We start from the raw sequence: 17039 nt of genomic DNA on the forward strand, positions 1-17039 counted from the left end.
CGATTTGTAATCCTTTGGATATATACCCAGTAATGGGATTGCTGGGTCAAATGGAATTTCTATTTCTATGTCCTTGAGGAATCGCCACACTGTTATTTGTGTCTTCTTTAATTTCTCTCAGTCATGTTTTTTAATTTTTAGTATACAAGTCTTATATATTTTTGGTTACATATTTTCTTATAATTTATTGTTTTGATTTTTTTTGAATTGTCATTTCAGATTGTCTGTTGCTTGTATATAAAAATTCATTAATTTTTATATGCTCAGCTTGTATCCTGTAATTTGGCTAAACTGCTTTTTTAGCTCTAATATTTTCTTGGGAGAGTCTTTTTCTTTATTATTATTTTTTTAGAGACAGAATCTTGCTGCATCACCCAAGCTGGAGTGCAGTGGCACAATTATAGCTCACGACAGCCTCAAACTCCTGGCCTCAAGCTATCCTGCTGCCTTGGCCTCCCAGAATGATACGAATATGGGCCTGAGCCACTGTATCTGGCAAATTGAAAGAGTCTTTGGAATCACCTCATCTCTGAATAGAGATATTAATAATTTTATTTCTCACATTCTGATTGAAACATTTTCTTTCTTTTTCTTGCCTAATTATTCTGGCTAGAAATTTCAATATAATGTTGAATAGAGGTAGGCATGTTTGTCTTATTTCTGATGTTAGGAGGAAAGTATTCAGTCTTTCGTGACTGAGTATAGTATTAACTTTGTTGGGCCTCTTTTCATGACCTTAATTTATCATGTTGAAAAATTTCCATTTTATTCCTAGTTAATTGTTTTTATCATGAAGCACTGTTGAATTGTGTTACATTTTTGTATACATTGATTGGGATAATGAGTTTTTTTCCTTTGTATTAAAGTAGCATATTATACAGCTTGAATTTTGCATATTGACCCACCCTAGTATTCCTAAAATAAATCTCTCTTGGCTGTGATATATAGTCTTCTCAATGTACTGCTGAAATATTTGCTAGTATTTTGTTGAAGATTTTTGCATCTGTGTCCAGAACAGATATTAGTCTATAGTTTTTTTTTTTTAAATTTAGGAAGAGTTTTGTTCTTGTTGCCCAGGCTGGAATGCATTGGCACAATCTCGGCTTACTGCAACCTCTGCTTCCCGGGTTTAAGTGATTCTCCTACGTCAGCCTCCCGAGTAGCTGGGATTACAGGCATGCACCACCACGCCCGGCTACTTTTGTATTTTTAGTAGAGACAGGGTTTCACCATGTTGGTCAGGATGATCTCAATCTCTTGAATTTAGGTGATCCACCCACCTTGGCTTCCCAAAGTGCTGGGATTATGGGCATGAGCCACTGTGCCCAGCCTATAGTTTTGTTTTCTTATGATGTCTTTATCTGGCTTTGGTGTACAGGTAATATTGTTCTCATAGAATGAGTTAGGAAGTGTCTAATATTTTTATAAAATTTTGAGAAGAATTAGTGTTAAAAATTCCTTAAATGTTTCGTAGTGAAGCATTGTGGTTCTGGACTTTTCCTTAGAAGGTTTCTGATTATAGATTCAGTATCTTTACTGTGTAAAAATGTACTTAGATTTTCTACCTTTTCTTGTGAAGTTTTGGCAGCTTTATTCTCCTGACAATTTGCTCATTTCATCTAGGTTATCTAGTGTGCTGGGGTGCAGTTTTTCATAGTATTCTTTATCTGTTTATTTCTGTAAGGTTTGTCCTAACTTATACTTCTGATTTTAGTCCTGTCATTCTTTATTTCTCTTTTTCTCTGGTTAGACTAGATATAGGTTTGTGATATTTGTTGATGTTTTCAAAGAATCAACCTTTGGTTTAATTGATTTTATTGTTTTATATTCTATATTTCTTTTTTCCGGTCTGACCATTTTTGCCTATTGGATTGGATTATAAAGTTAATCTACATTCAATGTGATTACTGATATAATTGGATTTATGGACATCATCTTACTTTTTATTTTCTATATTTCTTATGTTTTTCTGGTTCTTCTAATTCTCCTTTTCCTCTGTCTTTTGAATCAAGTGAACATTTTGTAATGTGGTATTTTAATTTATTTAATTATATTTTTACAATTTTTTTCATAGTTACTCTGGAGTTTACCATATACATCCTTATAAAATTATTGTGATTAAAAAATACATGAGACTTATGTTCTTAACAAATTTCTAAATGTACAGTAAAGTATTGTTAAGCATAAGAACAATGATGTATAGATCTCTAGAACATATTTATTTACACATCTAAAATTTCATATTGTTGAAAAGCAATTCACCCTCTCTCCCCAGCCCTTGATAACAAGCATTCTATTCTCTGCTTCCATGAGTTTGACTGTTTTACATACCTTACATAAGCAGAATCATAAAGTATTTGTCCTTCTTTGGTTGGTTTATTTCACTTAGTACAGTGTCTTCCAGGTTCATCCACGTTGTCACATATGGAAACATTTCCTTCCTTTTATACGTTTAATAATATTCCATTGTGTGTGTAGATAGACAGACAGATACCACCATTTCTTTATTTGTTCATTGATCCAAGGACATTTAGGTTGTTTCCACAACTTGGTTATAGTGAATAATCCTGAAATGACTATGGAAGTGCCAATGTTTTCTCAAGATCCTGATTGCAATTATTTTGCTTAAACACCCAAAAATAGAATCGTTGGATCATATGGCAGCTCTATTTTTAGTGTTTTAAGAAACCTCCATACTGTTTTCTATAGTAGCTGCACTATTTTTTTTACATTCACACTGTATTTCATTCTGATACTGTTATAAAGGACTACCTGAAAGTGGATAATATATGAAGACAATAGGTTTCATTGACTCAGAGTTCTGCAGGCTGTGCAGAATGAATGACTCAGGAAACTTACAATTATGGCAGGAAGGTGAAGGGAAAGCAAGCACCTTCTTCACTTGGTGGCAGGAGAGAGAGAGTAAAAGGAAAGGTACTACATATTTTTAAACAAGCAAATCTCATGATAACTCATGCATGAGATGGCGCTAGGGAATGGTGCTAAACCATCAGAATCCACACCCATGATAGAATCTTCCTCTAGTTCCCTTCCTTAACATTGGGGATTAAAATTCAGTATGAGAATTGGGTGAGGACACACAGCCAAACCATATAATTCCACCCTAACCCCTGCCAAATCTCAAGTCTTTCTCACATTTCAAAATACAAACATAGCTTCCCAACAGTCCCCCAAAATCTTAACTCATTCCAGAAATAGTTCAAAAGTCCAAGTCCAAAGTCTCATCTGAGACAGACTAGTCCCTTCAGCCTATGAGTCTATAAAATAAAAAACAAATTAGTTACTTCCAAGATACAATGTGGGTACAGGCATTGGGCAATGCTTCTGTTGCAAAAGGGAGAAATTGGCCAAAACAAAGGGGCTACAGGCCCTAAGCAAATCCAAAACCCAGGAGGGCAATCATTAAAACGTAAAGAGCCTAAATAATTTCCTTTGACTCAGTATCTCAAATCCAGGGCATACTGATGCAAGAGGTGGCCTCCCAAGGCCTTGTGCAGTTCCACTGTGGCTCTACAGGTCACAGCTCCTGAGACTACTTTCACAGGCTGGCATTGAATGCCTGTGGCTTTTCCAGGCACACAGTGCAAGCTGTTGGTGGAGCTACCATTCTGGAGTCTGGAGGACAGTGGCCCTCTTCTCACAGCTCCACGAAACAGTTCCCCAGTGGGGACTCTTTGTGAGGGCTCCAACCCCATATTTCCCTTCTACACTTCTCTAGTAGAGGTTCTCCATGTGTTCTCCACTTCTGCAACAGATTTCTGCCTGGACATCCAGGTGTTCAGAATCTGAGGGCAGCAGAAGCAAGGGCTGCAGGGCAGCAAAAATGGTAACCTGTCTCTCCCACTTGGAGCTCCATCCCAGAAAACTGCAGAGCTGCTAGCAGGCTGAGAACCTGGGGATGCTGGGGTGGCCATTCTAGGGTCCCCAGCCAGTGGGCCTTTTCCTGCTAGATGTAGTGAAGATGAAGCCTTCAGGGCGTAGATGCTCAGCCTTGTGGATTCAGCCACTTTGCTGGGGGCATCTGAGAGAGCCTGAACTCTGTCACTGCTGGAGATGAAGCCACTAATGCTGGGATGCCCAGGGAGTAAAGGCTCCCAGGACTCTGCATGTGCTTGAGTGGTGGATGTGCCTGAGTTGTGGCTCTGCCCAGATACATGTAGCTCTCCATGTTAGTTTGGAGGCACAGTTGGGGGAACTTATGGGGGATCTCCTTAGTCCAGGGTTGCAAAGGTCCATGGCAGAAGTGTGGATCCCCAGGGACTCTCACTCCATGGTGGAGGGGTCTCTTCTGGCTCTGTGCCACTCCCAGGTGGGTGGTTGTCTTGTTTCTCTTCTTTCCATTTTCTGTGGGCCAACTTGTTTCCTTGATAAATGCCAATGTGTCCACTTGGATGTTCCAGTTGAAGAGCTAGTATTTACATGCCACACTTTCTTCTCTTTGTGAGAGTGACGCATACTAGTTGCTTCTAGTTAGCCATCTTGGGTCTCCCTCTCTAAGGGTTTTATAATTTTAGGTTTCACATTTCAGTCTACCATTTTAAATTGGAATACACTTTTGAAGATCAGTTGACCATATATACCTGAGTTTACTACTGAGCTTTCTATTTTGTTCCACTGGTCTGTGTGCCTGTTTATAGGGCAGTACCATATTGTTTTAATTATTGTATCATTGTAATATATTTAGAAACCAGGAAGTATAATTCCTCCAGCTTTATTCTTTCTTACTATTACTTTGGCAATTTGAAATCTTTTGTGGTTCTATGTGAATTTTATGATTTTTTTTTCTATTTCTGTAAAAAAGCCATTGGGATTTTGATAGAAATGGCATTTTATCTGTGGGTCACTCTGTGAAGTATGTTGTTTTTAAAAACATTGTCTTCTAATCATAAGCATGAAATATTTTTCTATTTACTTGCATCATCTTTAGTTTCTTTCCTCAGATTTATACATTTCATTGTTACTGACACCTCCTCGGTTAAGTTTATTTCTATTTCATTTTTTGATGCTTTTATAAATGGAATTGCTTTCATAATTTCTTTTTCAGATAGTTCCTTCTTAGTGTATGTAAATGCAGCTGATTTTTGTATGTTGAGTTTGTATCCTACAATTTTACAGACTTCATTTATTAGTCCTATGTTTGTCTGTTTGTGCACGTGTGTGTGTGCGTGAATTGGCAGTGCAACCCTGTCAACATTTTGATTTTGAACTTCTGGACTCCAGAAATGGAAGGTGGTACATTTCTATTGTTTTAAGCTACCATGTTTGTGGCAATTTGTTGTGGCAGTCACAGATGTATAGCCTCTAATATTTTAAGCCTATGTTCTACACATTTCTTACAAGTTGCAAATAGTTTTTTTTTTGGGGGGGGGTTCTTTGGTCTTTTCCACATAAAAGTTTAAATCATCTTCAAACAGATATTTTTACTTCTTCCTTTCTGATTCAGATGACTTAAATTTATTAATTTTTCCTAATACATTTGTCTAGGACTCTAGTACAATTTGAATAGAAGTGGTCAGAGTCAGCATCCTTGCCTTCCTCCTGATTTTGGTGTAAAATCTTTCAGTTTTTCACCACTGAGTTTGATGTTGGCTTTGGACTTTCAAGTATGGCCTGTATTATGTTGAGATAAATTCCTTCTATGCCTTGTTTACTGAAAGATTTTATCATGAAAATGTGATTTTGTCAAATGCTTTTTCTACATCTATTGAGATGATGATGTGATTTTTATCTTTCTTTTTTTTTCTGAGATGGAATTTTGCTCTTGTTGCCCAGGCTGAAGTGGAATGGTGTAATCTCAGCTCACTGCAACCTCTGCCTCCTGGGTTCAAGTAATTCTCCCACCTAGGCCTCCTGAGTAGCTGTGATTACAGGCATGCACCACCATACCCGGCTAATTTTGTATTTTTAGTAGAGATGGGGTTTCTCCCTGTTGGTCAGGCTGGTATCAAACTCCCAACCTCAGGTGATCCACCTGCCTTGGCCTCCGAAGGGCTGGGATTACAGGCATAAGCCACCATGCCCAGCCAATTTTTACATTTTATTCTGTGAATGTAGTATATCACATTAATTTATTTTTGCATATTGAACCATCTTTGCATCCCAGGAATAAACCCAATATGGTGATTATGTATGATTCTTTATTGATCTGTTTGATAATGTTCCATTATCTGTTTAGTTTTCTTCACTTTCTCATTTTTTTTCTTTTTTCTCATCTCACTGTATAATTTTCCAATAACTTGTATTCATATTTGCTGATTATTTCTTCTGCTTGAGCAAATCTACTATTGAATGCTTATTTAGTAAATTTTTCATTTTAGTTATTTGCATTGTTAAGCTCAAAAATTTTGTTTTGTTCTTATTTATATTTGACAAATATATTTTACCTTTCACAAATATATATTTATAGTTGTTATTGCTACTGAAATTCTTATTTTTAATGTATAATTTTCCTGAGGAAATAATTATCTTTGTTATAATTTTTTGGAAATATTTTCAGTTCATATATATGATATATATTTTATGTATCATACCTATGATTCATATGTATGTATATATATTATATATATTTTTGTATATAGTGTATATATATATTCAAGGTCAGTTTCTGAAGATTTGTGTTTTTCTTTTGATTCAGTCATGTGTCCCTTTTTCTATGTGTTCCCTGTAGCTTTGTATTGGTACCCACACATTTGAGAAAACAGTCATCATCTCTCACAGCTGTTACTGTCTTTGTATAGGAAAATACTTTCACCAATCAGCCCAGTAAGGAATTTTGGGGACCTCTTAACCCTTTTATTTGGATGTTTCTTCTCTGAGTTTGTGTATTGTGATTCCTAATTGGAGGGACTTTGCTATTTATTTTTTCAGGAGCTCATATTCTCTTGTTTCCTCTGGTGTCTCTCTGTTGTATTGTGTGTACTTTGATATGAAAACCCCAGCTCTTTTTTGTTCTCAGTGGCCCACAGTACTCTGACATGAAAACCTCAGCTATTATTTGTTCTTAGACATACAGACTGTGCCAGGTTCATTCAGTGCCCCAAGTCAAGCTAGACAGAAACTAGGCCCTCTGGCAGCCCCTCCCTCATAAAACCAGTGCTTTGGATATACACTCCAGTATTAACTTACTACCTGAGTGAGAGGCTGCCATGCTGTATTAGCCTCTGTACTGCAGATTCTCTGGAACAGTGGACTTCAGCCCAGATTTTTGTTTGTTTGTCTGCAGTTGCCTCCAGATATCTAGACTATGCTATATCCCATGTGTACTACAAGACACGTGAGACAGAAATGAGTCCCTTCGGGAGTCCCCTGAAAATCCTGAATTTTTAACATATGGTTCAGTCTTCTCTTTCTCTCCCCAGGAAGCTGAGAGCCTGGAGTTTCCTCCTAATCTTGTGGCAATGTGTTGGATGGCAGACATTGGCAAAAAGGTGCCACAAATTTTCCTACCGTCTTTACTGCAGCTGGTTTCATGCTTACCTGGAGTGCAGGAGCTTCTTAACTGGTCCGGATATCTCATTAAAGGAACTGGTCCATATTTTCTTGTTGAATCACTGCTCCTGTGGGAGGATGGAGAATCTGAGTCTTTGTACTCTACAATCTTGCTAATGTTACTCCTACTATATACATCTTAATTTATTTGGTTCAGCTTTTGATTTATACTAGCTTAATTCCAGTGGTTTATAGAAATATTACACTTATTTAGCTGTATTCCTTTTCCTCTTTTTTGTGGTATTATTGTTGTATATTATAACATACATCTGGATAGGGTTCTTTGTTGACAGCTTTTTTTCTTTGAGTGCTTAGAATTATGTCTATTAATATTAGAAAACAATATCATTTTTATAATTATTACTTTATCATCTATTGTCATTTCCTTAGCCAAAAACAATTTTTTCTCACTCACTTCTTTTGTGATGTTATTGACGAATATATTATATGTATATTACATTTTAATATAGTTAGACACAACAGTGCATTTTATACATATTATTTTCTACCACTGCTTTTTAAATAACTTGAGAGAAAAATATACTGTGTTTTAAAATTACACAATTACCATTTTTCACTATTGATTTTCTTTTAGATTCAAACTTACCACTTACAACTTTTTTAGTATTTCATGTAGGGTGGTTCTGCTATCAACAATTCCTTTCGGTTGTTTATGTCTTTATTTGTCTTTCATTTTTGAAAGACATTTTTGCTGAGCATAGCGTTTTTGGTTGACAGCTTTTTTCTTTGAGCACTTAGAATATGTTATCCCATTGTCTTTTTGCCTCCATTATTTTTGATGAGAAGTCAGATGATGATTGTATTTAGGTTTCCATCTATGTAATGAGTCATTTTTCTCATGGTATTTTCAAGATTGTTTTTGACTTTCAACATTTTTTATTATAATGTGTTTGTTTTGGTATCTATTTATGTTACTCTATTGAGAGGCTGCTAACCTTCCTTAATCTGTGGATTATTATGTTTTTGAATTTTGGAAGTTTCCAACCATTTCTTTGACTATTTTTAAGCTTCTTTCTGTATCACCTCTTGTTTGTTTCTTCCATTACACATATATTGGTATACTTAATGGTATCCCATATTTCTGAGGCTCTTTTCATTTTTCTCCATTCTTTTTTTCCTCTCTTTTCTTCAGTTTACATAATATCTATGAACATATTGTCAAGTTCACTTATTCTTTCTTCTGTCAGTTAAGGCCCTGTGGTGAACTTTTCTATACCAATTACTGTACTTTTGAACTCCATGATTTCCACTTAGTTCTTTTTTATAATTTTTCCCTCTTAACTAATATTGTCAATTTGATTTGACATTGTCATTATATCTTTACTTCTTTAATCATGGTTTCCATAATGTCTAGGAACATGTTTATAAATCTGGCATATGGTCTCCTACAGGCAATTTATATGGTCTTTTTTATTTGTTTGATGTATGTGTCATACTTTTTTTTTTTTTTTGCATGTCTCATAGCATTTTTATTGGAAACTGGGTATTTAAAATAATGAACCAAAGCACTATGGGTACTGATCATCACAGACTTGTTATTTTATTATTTTATAGTTTATTTAGCAATTGACTAGATTATTTTGCTAAGTGTATCTCCCTCTCTCAACACACACACAGTCACCAGTCTGATGTTGTTATACTGTTCCTCAGGGAATTGCAGTATTGGATATGCTCACAGTCACCTTGAGATGATAATGGTTTTCGTATGACACTTTTCATCCCTTTCCCTAACCACACCCAACTGTTGAACTCCACTAATTACTAGCTGATTGCTTTACTGTTTTCAACATGCTCTGGGGCAGTAATTTTAATAAATACTAATTCAAATAAATTCTGACTCCTTTGAAGGAATAGTTTCTGAGGCATATGTTTGAATCTTTTTTCTTTTTTTTAACTTTTAAGGCTCCTTTATTTATTTACTAATTTTATTACACTTTTAATTCTGGGGTACATGTGCAGATCATGCAGGATTGTTACACAGGTATATACATGCCTTGATGGTTTGCTGCATCCATCCCCCTGCTTCATGTACATTAGGTATTTCTCCTAATGTTATCCCTCCCCAATTTCCCCATCCCCTGCTATCCCTCCCCTAGCTCCCCAACCCCCCAACAATGTTTGCATCATTTTTCTGATTCTTGGTGTGCTCCTCACAGATGTATTATTCCCTGGTACTCATCTGCAAACAAGCCTGCCTGTAGCTTAGCCCATATCATATAATAAACCCTATAATACATTGTTATATTTATTAATTGATATGTCATAACTACTAAAGAATCTGAGAGAAAATAGGAGACCTAGTGTATGTTTATGGAGTTGGTTATTTACATGGTTTGGTGAAGTCCCCACTCAAATCTCATCTTGAATTGTAGTTATCATAATTCCCATCTGTAGGGAGAGTGACCTGGTGTGAGGTAATCTAATCATGGGTTTGGTTACTCTCATGCTGTTCTTGTAATAGTGAGTTCTCACAAGAGCTGATGGTTTTATAAGGGGATTTTCCCCCTTTTGCTCCACACTTCAGCAATGCTTCTTGCTGCCTTTATGTGAAGAAAGACATATTTTCTTCCCCTTCTGCCATGATTGTAAGTTTCCTGAGGCCTCCCCAGGCCTGAGGAACTGTGAGTGAATTAAATTTCTTTCCTTTATAATTTACTCAGTCTCAGTATGTCCTTATAGCAGCAGGAGAACAGACTAATACAGTTGTATTTGTCTGTTTTATAAAGTATTTTTTATTTTTTTCATTTTACTCCTGTGATTTGAGTTACCATCTGATGTCATTTTCTTACCCTAAAACAACTTCCATTCCACCCACATCCTTTATGCTGTTATTGTCAAATATATTACATTTCTCTATTTTATAAGGCTCACAATAAAATTACATACATATTGGTTTGTACATATATAGTTTTTTTTTACAATTGCCTTTTGAAATCAATTAAGAGAGGAAATAATAAAAATGTGCATATATGTGGTCTTTTTAAGAACATCATTACCTTTCTTTTTTTGTGTGTGTGTGTGCCTTTAATTCCATCCTGAAGAAATTCCTTAAGGATTTCTTGCAAAGTGGGTATTATAGAAATGAATTATCCATGTTTCTGTTTATCTAAGTATGTTGATATTTGACCTTCATTTTTTGAAGATTTTTATTTTTATTTTTTGAGAGAGAGTCTCGCTCTGTTGCCTGGGCTGGAGTAAAATGATACGATCATAGCTCACTATAAGCTTGAACTCCTGGCTCATGTGAACCTCCTGCCTCAGCCTGTTGAGTAGCTGGAACTATAGGCATGCACCACCGTGCTCAGCTAATATTTTGCATTTTTTTTTTTTTTGGTAGAATGGGTTCTTGTCACATTGCCCAGGTTGGTCTTGAACACTCAGCCTCAAGTGATTCTCTTGTCTTGGACTTCCAAAGTGTTGAGATTACAGATCACTGTGCCCAACCAATATATTTCTGATGACTATGGAATTCTTGTTTGATTTCTTTGATATTCTTGAAATTTTTATTTTCTTCGAGCACTTTAAATTATGTTATCTCACTGCCTTCTAACTTCCATTGTTTCTGATAAGAAGTTAACTGTCAATTATGCATAAATTTCCTTGTATGTGATGAGTCACATTTCTCTTGCCAATTTCAATATATTTTTTTTCTATGTTATATGTCAACATTTTTCCTATGATCTGTGTGTATCTCTTTGAGTTTATTGTTCAAAACTTTTTTGAGCTTCTTGGATGTGAAGATTAGTGTTTCCCAAAAACCTCAGGAAGTTTTCAGTCATTTTTTATATTTGCTTTTCCCGTTTTTTCCCCCTCTTCTTTGCTACTCCCACTACATATATGTTGGTGTGCTTAAAAATGTACCACTTTTCACTTTGGGTTTATTTAGTCTCTTCATTCTATTTTATCTTTGTTCTTTAGATTGCATAAGCTGTATTTATAGTCAAGTTTCTGATTCTTTCTACTTTCAGTTTAAGTGTACTGTTGAATTCCTTGGTTATATATTTTTCTTTTCGATTACTGTAATTTTTAACTCCATAAATTTTACTTCCCTCTTTTAAAATAATTTTTATCTATTTATCACTCTTTGAAGAGATATTTTTTCTCATAGCTTCCTTTAATTCCTTAAGCATGGCTTCCATAAGTTCTTTGAACACATTTATAACGGCTACTTTGAAGTGTTAATTATAACATTTGGTCTTTCTCTTATTTTTTGTTGCCTACTTTTTGTTTTTCTTCTTTATGAGTGACTAGTTCCAGTTTCTTTGCAACGTATTATAACATTTTGTGAAAAATGAACATTGGAGGTAATTTCTTGTGGCAACTCTGCATACTGATTCTGTTTCTTCAATACTAGGGCTTATTTATGCTTTGATTTGCTTATTTGTTTTGTTGCTTGAGTAGTGTATTTTTGTGACGTCAATTTCTCCTGCAGTGTGAAGTCTTTTGTGTTGTTCCTCAGAAGGTGCAGCCTTGGGCATGCACATAGCAGGAATGACAGAGGTTTTAGAAGGTTTCTGTTTCTAATCTCTTTTTTAACCTGTCTGCTTCAATTCTATTCAATGCCACTTTTAGGCTCTGCTAATTAATTTTGCTTCTTTTTAAATTGTTTTTATTTTTTTTTACTGTTTTACTTGTTTATTGTTTTGACAGTGCTCTGAGGCATAAATTGCTCCACTGTCTGATCCAATTATATCTAGGCAGGGATAAGTTTTGAGGTTTGTTTTCAGCCCAGTAGGGCTCTAAGTAGATGTCTCTTTTCCTGGTTCTCTCTGGTGAATTAGCTTGCCTATAATGTTGCCTATCTTTCTTGTGACTTACTCAGAGCTTTCTTTATATGGGGACTGCTGCTACACTTGGAAAATCTCTAATTGATCACATTCAGCACTATGAGGGGTAGTAGCTACTGGTAGTCTCAGCTTGTATCTCCAAGCATGAAATCCATGCCTTAAGAGAAAGGTGCAGTGAGAGTCACTGGGGCCCCAGTATTCTTTGGGTCTGCCCTTTGAATAAAGATTGGGTGAAGGAAGGGATTAGCTACCTAAGCTCTATACTGTACTCACCAGGAATTTAACTTCTTCTACTCTGCCCTATGAACTCTAGTTTTCTTATACTCCTTGGGTTTCCAGCTTTTTCTCCTCACTTCAGGGATATTGTTGGTCTCTGCCTAAGTTCCACCTCTCAGAATCATAAAAAAAAAATCTCTTCAGGCAGTAAGCTGGGGAAATTGTAGGGCTCACTTCAATTTTTCTTTCTCTTTCTAGACTCACTGCCCTGCATTGCCAGATATCCAGTACCAGAAAGCCTTTCTTTAATAGACTTTGTTCTCTTCTTTATTAGTTGTTTTGAGGAGGAAGGCAAATTGGGTTCCTATTGCTTCATTTTGGCTGCAAATGAGTCAACTTTTGGTCTGCATTTTTAACAGAAATTATAGCATGTACATACCCCTGAAAACTCTGTAGCATAAATTCTTTTTTTCCTAATGGATATTAAAAAAACTTAAAAAACATTTGCACTTTGAGTTGTGAAAACATGTAATTAAGCAGATTCTTTACTGAGGTAAATATTAAATGCCATGTCTACATAATGTTAAAGTGACTGGTCATTTTTGTGTAAAAAGCATCCAAAATGATTGGCATTGTAAAACAAAGATCTCAAATTGATTAATTGTGCTCTAGGTATTTCTATCAGTTTCTAATGTGTTTAAGATTAATATGACTGTTGAAATTTGCATAAAATTTTCCTGAAGTACATATTACAGAACAGTATTTTTAAAAATTATATTTTTAAATTTGCGAGTAGATCATTATAATCAAGTCGTCCTCTAGCCTTAAAAATGTTGAAGAATTTTTCACTCTTTGTTCTTTTAGATATTTTAGAAATTACGAAAATAGTCTCTACTTTTGAACACTATCCTCAGTCAGAAAAGTTTTCAAAAGGGGAAATAATCCTAGAAAATAAGATACCATTGGAGTATATGACATCCATACTCTCTAAAAATTTTAATTTTGTACATTCCAAGTATGGAGTCATTGGATTACTTGAAGTGACAGTCTGTTTCTTGCACCCTATTGTACCAAGAACAAAGGACCAAAGGATGATACAGCTGTCTCAACTGACATAGTTGCTTGTAATTTTAAACTTTTAGTTACTTCAATTCAATTTTACTCTCTCTTCTTATTAGATAGGTAGAGGGTAAAGCAGAAAGACATACAAATTTTAGCTATGTTGGCTTTTGTTGCAGAACACATTTCAGGAACCACCATTTCAGATTTCAGACGTTTTGGTAGGAAAAACTAATATATAAGACCAAAAAATACAAATATGACAGCATGGTGAACTGAAAATAGCACTGGGCTTTAGATTCAGCTCTACTCCTCTCCTGTGACCTTGAACAAGTTGCCACCTCTCTCTGATCCTCAGTTTTCTTATCTGTAAAGTCAGGTTTGGAATACATAATCTCTACAGGAAATGCCTTCGCAATGCTGCAAGCAGATACTTCCTTTTAAATGCTTCATTTTAGTGTGCAAAGAAACAGGTAGTTTAGATAGAATTGGATATTACCCCTGGCTAATTGGGCAGTTACATATGAGAGAAGCTTCAGGAGACTGAGTAACTTTTTCATTTTCATTGTTTCATATTCTTAGGGAAGATTTGGCTCATAACCCACAAAGGCATTATGAAAATGACCCTATTCGTTTTGCCTATGCCATGTGCTTTTAAATAATGATTACTTTTCCCATTTAATTACGTAGATAGATATGCTTTCAATTGCATATTAACTCTTTCTGCTCATGTAATAATTTTCTCTGTAATATTCCTAAACTCTATTAGATGTACTTATAGAACAATAAAATTTCTATATATTACTCTTCCCACATAATTGTTTTAAATATGCTTTTTTCATTGAAAATTATTTCACAATGACTTATTAATTAGCCAAATGCTATCTTTATTTTTAAATCCACAAAAGCCATTTTATGGGATATATCTAGCTTGTTCTCATTTCCAGGTTTTCAAAAGAAAGTGCACTATAAATGAGGTAACTCCTGTGGTGTGAGGCACTAGGCAGTGGGGGGACAAAAAATAAATTTCTTCCTAACAGATTCAGCAAAAGAAATGCTTCCTATCCTGTGTGACTTTAGAAGGGCTGCTACACTTTGAAGGTTTAGTAGAAAGTCAGGTTTGTAATACAAATATACTCTAATTCATATATTTCTTGGTTCTGATTTGATCTTTTTTCAAGTTATACAAATAAGGTGGTTAAAAGATAAAATATATTCCACCACTCAGAGTCCCTGTATACTAACAACTTTCAGATCTTTATCATTCAAACTGATTTTTTTTAGTAGCTTGCCCCCAATGTCCACTTGTCTATCACACATTCATAAAAACATGCCAATTATTCCTATTTGTGTACCATGTTGCAGTTTACTGCACATTTCATATCTATCTACTTAAATCTTTATAATGACTCTCTGAGATAGGCTAGGCTATAATTTTCAACAACCTTTAATTATATTCACTCTTATAAATTCAATTTTACATGATGTTTTACTTTCACAGTTGAATTATTTAGAATAATCTTTTATCTTCCTATTATATTTACTGTAAAATAGCTGTGCATATAATAAATGTATATGCCCAACACCAACAACTCAAATTCAACATGTCTAAAATGGAATATACTTTCTCCCTTCCCTGCCCATCTTCTGCTTACCATCCATTTCACATGCACCAAAGATGATCAATCAACCTCCTTTTGGTGTTACTTCAGTTCTTAATGAGCACCATTTCCCAGGTCTTCAAATCCAGAAATCCCTTACTTTACCTTGCCCTTCTGAGCTGAATTAGCTCTCTGGTTCTCTAGCAGCAATTTCAGTAACTATGGTACATTTCCCTTCTTCTCCACTGCCACTGCCATAATTCTATTGCAACAGCCTTGTAATTGGACTCCCAATGTCTAATCGAGAAATCCTTCATTTTTCATGCTGCCAAAAATGTGCTTTTCTTAAAACACAGCTGAGAATCCATCACACCCCTTATCAAATATTCTGTGATGAGCAGCATAGCTTAATGCTATGAAGTACAATGACTTAAATTTATTTTTTTATCTGCCACTTAGTAGTTTTATGACCTTGGGAAAATCACTCAGTATCTCCCAAACTTATTTTCATCATCTTTTAAAAAAGGGTTAAAAATAGTATTTTGCTCTCAGCATTGAGGATTAAAAGACAATGTTTGTAAAGAGCCTAGCATAGTGGCTAGCACATAGTTCTTGCTTAAGAAGTGTTAGTTGTATCACATGTATAACACTGGAAAGAACACACTGTAAACACTACTGGCGTTGGGTCAGAGAGCTGGTAGAGTGAATATTCCACCCTGTGTGTTTCTGAATCAAAAGCGTAATTCTCTCCAGTATATTATGCTGGTATTTTGGCCTTCAGTTTGAGCAGGGAATATAAAATTGGGCCTTAAGGTGGGGAATCAACATCCTTACTCTTTATATTAGTGTTCTCTAGTGCTGCTTGTTAGATTAGTCCTTGCCTGTCTCTGTGAATCTTTGTCTTACCCTGTGGCTAAGAGCTCTTGATGGTCAAAGTAACAGCTCTTGCTCTAACTTTATTCCTCATCTTGATTTATCTTGCCTTTTTCTGTCCATTTATTTAGACAAGGTATGATAAATCTTACCTCAAATTCTTTTTACATAGCTTACTATTGTGGATGGCATACAAGTGAGTTTGCTTAGTGCTCACTATTTGCTTTTCCCTATCTGTGTAGAACTTCAAAAGAAACTATCAACATTGTTTGCTTAGAGGTTCTGTGATATAGTGAACATATGTAGGCTTGGAATCATGCAGATCTAAGTATGAATATTAGGTCTTCTACTAGCTAGCTGCATGTAGCATCATTCACGTCAGTTCTCCTCACACTAGGGCACCAGCTGTGTTGTTGGTCGCGTCAGGGTCACCACCTGCAATGTTGATCATCATCTGCAGAAGTCTGTCCTGCAGACCATGACTGAGTGACAGATGAATAAACACAATCTCAGACACAGAATACAGTGTAAGAGTTGGGCTAGGGGGTCATCAGTTGCTCTGAAAGGGCATTTGCAGCTAACTGACAACTACTCCCTGTTCCTCCTTGCATTTAATAGATTTAGTAACAGAAGTTCAAAGTCAACACACTTGTGGATAATTAACATTGTTAAAAGAGTTGTTTTACAAATGATAAAAGGTTTTGGTTTCCTGGCCCAGAAGGAACATCATTAACATGTAATCCCCCTTCGACCTCCCCCTGAGAGGACCATCCATCACAAAGTTTACATGAGTAAACACTTAGAGTAAAGACAAAGGAATGTGGGGTAAACCGACTTAACTGGGGAAGCTTCTATGATCACTAATCTACACCCTATGACCTAATGCTCTAAGATAAAATCTGGCTGCCTTCAGCTTGTTAATGAAAACCTGTCCATCTCCTTTGCCCACTTTTAGATGGTTTTTTTTTTTTTT

At 35.5% G+C, this 17039-nt stretch overlaps 1 long non-coding RNA gene across 1 annotated transcript in view; it reads right to left on the reverse strand.

Annotated features, from left to right (window-relative positions):
- Nucleotides 1-7503: 7503 nt before the first annotated feature.
- Nucleotides 7504-17039, reverse strand: part of LOC119467151 — a 202287-nt gene continuing 192751 nt past the window's right edge. The window contains exon 3 of the long non-coding RNA XR_005195687.1: nt 7504-7577. This is a non-coding gene — a long non-coding RNA (uncharacterized LOC119467151). The remainder of the gene's footprint in view (nt 7578-17039) is intronic.

The sequence above is a fragment of the Cebus imitator genome, unplaced genomic scaffold (assembly GCF_001604975.1).
Source record: "Cebus imitator isolate Cc_AM_T3 unplaced genomic scaffold, Cebus_imitator-1.0 Scaffold262, whole genome shotgun sequence".
Lineage (NCBI taxonomy): Eukaryota > Metazoa > Chordata > Mammalia > Primates > Cebidae > Cebus > Cebus imitator.